The sequence below is a fragment of the Ursus maritimus genome, unplaced genomic scaffold, assembly GCF_017311325.1.
Source record: "Ursus maritimus isolate PB19 unplaced genomic scaffold, ASM1731132v1 scaffold_38, whole genome shotgun sequence".
In the NCBI taxonomy this organism is placed as follows: Eukaryota; Metazoa; Chordata; class Mammalia; order Carnivora; family Ursidae; genus Ursus; species Ursus maritimus.
In genome coordinates this window covers 166,922-170,659 of record NW_024426452.1, presented here as the reverse complement: position 1 = coordinate 170,659, position 3,738 = coordinate 166,922, and the positions used below count along the sequence as shown (strand labels likewise).

At 54.4% G+C, this 3,738-nt stretch overlaps 1 protein-coding gene across 2 annotated transcripts in view; it reads right to left on the bottom strand.

Moving 5' to 3' along the window:
• The window catches only part of NINL (ninein like), a 168,895-nt gene extending 167,852 nt beyond the window's left edge, over positions 1-1,043 (bottom strand). For both annotated transcript variants that reach the window (XM_040620946.1, XM_040620947.1), the window contains exon 1: positions 879-1,043. The gene's annotated coding sequence lies outside the window, so the exon portion shown is untranslated. The remainder of the gene's footprint in view (positions 1-878) is intronic.
• Between the last annotated feature and the right edge of the window lie 2,695 nt (positions 1,044-3,738).

Sequence of the window (3,738 nt, the reverse complement as noted above, 5' to 3'; positions counted from 1 at the left end):
TAGTACAACACGTAAAACTTGCAACAGACTTTTTTAGGCCCTGAGAGTGGCATGTTATTTCAAACAATTTTCCCAAGTGCAAATTCGTGATACAACCAAAGGAAGCAGGTACGTTCTAAAAAGTTTCTATACGGAAGGACGTTAACGTTCTGTGGATTAAGTGGCCTGCTCCGAGGAGCCGGGCCTCGCGCTCTGCAGGTGAAGGGGTTGGCTGAGGGACCTGGCACCGTGGGCAACCCAGGCGCCCGGGTGCCTGGCAGCCGCGCGTCCCTGGAGGCAAGTCAGCAGCCTCGCTCATGCTCGACCGTTTAACCTCCGCGTCGTCAGTGAGGGCCAAGCCCTCGCCCCAATCCCGACCGCACGCCAGGAGTTTAGGTCCACTTCAGCAGAGGGGCCAGAAAGCTGCAAACTCGTTGCGAACACCTCGCACACTGCAGGACGGCAGCGCCTGTAGGACCTGGTTTTCAACGGTTGGGTGGAGCAGCTGGATTCCCGCGGGACACGGACTTTTAAAGTGACCTCCCGCCCTCCCCCCTCCAGCCTTCCGGGGTGACGGAAAAAGACGGCCGGCAAGTCGGGCTTACCGAAGCCGGGGTCCCATACCCGGAGGCGAAGGGAGGACACGGACCCCGCGCAGACGCCGGTCCCGGGCGCCGAGGCGAGGGCGGGCGGGGTCGCGGGGTTCGCCCCACGATCCCGCCGCGCCCATAGTCGCTGGGCCCCGGACTCCCTCCTCCCCACCTGCCGACTGCCTGGGGCGCAGCCCGGGAGACCACGAGCCTTTCTCCTCGGCGTCCCTACCCGGGGGGAGCGCGCCCCGGCCTGCGGCACGTGCGGCGGAGGGGCGGGCCCGGCAGCCCCGCCCCAGGCCCGCTCACCTGGGCTGTGGGCGCCTCCGGTCTCCCCCGCGCGCGGGGCACAGGGGCGCGAGCCAAGGGAGCTTGCGCACTCGCGGGGAACGCACGATTCGTCCCGCCCGCCGCTCTTTGTGTCTGGAGGCCCCGACGCCGCGCTCCTGCAGCCACCAGGCACCGCCTCCTTGTCCTCCCGGCGCTGGGCGGGCCGGGTGGGCGGGGCATGCGGGCCGGGGAGGGGCGAGCAGGGGCGCTGGCGCCCTCCCAGTCGGCCGCTCCTGTGCTGGGAGTTTTCAGCCGCAGCTTTCTGTCAGCGACAGGCGTACGTGGGGTTTGGCTGTTCGCAGTCCTTACTCCAGCATCATCTTCTGGGAACAACCCGAGCAGGCAAGCCAGGTAGTAGTAATACCCCAAATTTGCAGTTGAGGGAACCGGAAGACACAAAACTTAGGGTTCCGGTCTTCCCATCACGTATCAAATCAAATATTTATTTAGCACGCACTAGTGCCAGGCGTCGTCCCAGGGGCTGAGAACGGAGCAGTAACAATGGGGGGAGGGCTGGCCAAATAAAATAAAATAAAATCCCTGCCCCTCGTGGAGTTTACACGCCGGAGGACAATTTAAAAGCTTAAATGAAACATACAAAAATGTTAGATAGTTATAAATGCCAAAACGAAGCAAATTAAGAGAGGAGCATAAGGAGTGCAGGAGGTTGGGCCAGGGAAGGTCAGAGGAACGGTGACATTTTAAGTGACAGCTAGAAGGGAGTGAGGGCGGGACACAGGCAGCAGTCTGGGGGAACAGTTGGCCTTGAGTCTAGAGGATGCCCAGTGCGTTTCTTTGTGGCCAGGAAGAGTGGCAGGGTGAAGAGTGTGGTGTGTGAGACCAGAAAGTGAGAGATGGGCGGAGAGGTACGTAGGGTCTTGCTGACCCTTGTAAGGACTTGGTTTCTACTCTGAGAGCGTTTAGTAGAGGGAACTTGTGGTCGGACTTAAAGTCGCTCTGGTCACTGGGTGAGGGTGAGTGGGGAGAGAGGGAGCAAAGTTTGAAGCACGGAGACCATTAAGAAGTGATGGCAGTAATTGAGAGCTGAAGGTGGCTGGGACCAGGGTGGAGGGGGTGAGGAGTAGTTAGATGAAGGATATTGGGGGGGTCGGGCAGACAGGAAGTGCCTCCAATTGGAGGTGGGTTGTGGGAGAGAGAAAGGGGGACTTCAAGGTTTTGGTGGAAGCAACCACACTCATTTTATGCTGGGTTCCTTCCATGCACAACCTTATTTTAATCCTCACAACAATCCCAGGCCATAGTTGTAAAATTGTTCTTTTACAGAGGCGGGAAATGAAGCTTAAGTGGTTAAATAACATACTGGGATCCATATAGCTCCCAGGTGCCAAAATCTGACCCCAAAGCTTGCACATGCTCTGGTCGCCCGGTTGCTGATCAGAGACCCTGGGCTACATACCCCTTCCTCCTCCTCCTCTCAGTGTTCTCAATGCCCCCACTGTCCTTCCAGTCATCAGATTAAGAGGCTTGTCTTCATTCCTTATCTTCTAGACTTCAGGGCATGGGCCAGTTGCACTCTGGATCCCTGACAGAGCAGTCCTGCCTGTCCTGTGGCTTCTCTGATTATTCCTTCTCAGTGCTCCCTTGCGGTCCTCCTTTCCGCTTGCCTAGATATTTTCATTTACAAGGGTCCTAGACTTGGCTCCCTGCTCTCTGCCTAGGCTCTGGGTACTTCTCCCATCCCCTGTCTTAAGTCACCAACCTTGTGCTGATTACATAGTATCCCTTAGTATTTCTAGTCTGCTCTTACTCTGGTCCTCACTCTCTTTCTCTCTCTCTTTTTAAAATATTCTTCCAGTGATTTTTTGAAAGATTTTATTTATTTATTTGACACAGAGAGAGAAAGTGTGAGAGAGAGAGAGCACAAGCCTGGGGGAGAGACAGAGGGAGGAGCCCAATGTGGGGCTCGATTCAGGAACCCTGTGATCATGACCTGAGCCAAAGGCAGATGCCTAACCAACTGAGCCACCCAGGCACCCGTCTCTTTCTCACTTAAAGCCCCAAACATCCAGCTGCCAACTGGATATTCCACTTCCATGTCTGACAAGCAGTTCAAATTCAACCAGTCAAGTTTCAAACTGAAATACTTATTTTTTCCCCAAAAATATACTTCTTCTTGTGGACTCCCCATTTGATGAAGGTCACAGCCCTTCTATCTCCTCCTCACATTGACTCAGTTGCTGAGTCCTGTAGTTTTCTGTGTGTTTTCTCTCTCCCTCTCCAGCCCCCCTCATCCCCGCCATACCTTCCAGGGTCAGGCCCTCCGAAAGCCTCCTGAGGATTGCTAAAGCACTAAAGTCCACTGTCTGTACTTGTGCTTGTCACCTCTGTATAGCGGCCAGATGTGCTTTCTAAAACATACATCTGTGTTGTCCCTATTCTGCCTAAAGCCCTTCAAGGCCTCCAGTTGAAATTGTTTAGCAGGTCCTTCCTTCTGAACCTAGCCCTGCCACTTTTCCAGCTCCCCCACCCCAAGTCCATTCTCATCTAGACTTCAGGCCAGTGAGGCCTTCTCAGTTTTCTGAAAATGAAACAGACAATGGGCTATCTTTTTTCCCAAGGTTTTGCAAACCCCTTGGTGACATCCCAGTCAGCTTCAGCACTCAATACAGAAACTCCCCCACCACGTGTTTGCTCCCTTTCCTGTCCTCCCAGGACACTCATTTTCATTTATATCCAATCTGTGTCACTCTTTAGTTTGATAATCTCTTTACTAATTTGCTCTTCTGATAGTTTTTGAGCTCCTATGGGCAAGGGCTATCTTTTTTCTTTGCCCTCATGCCTAGAATCCGGCAAGCGTTGTTTGTGATGGCTAAAGGAT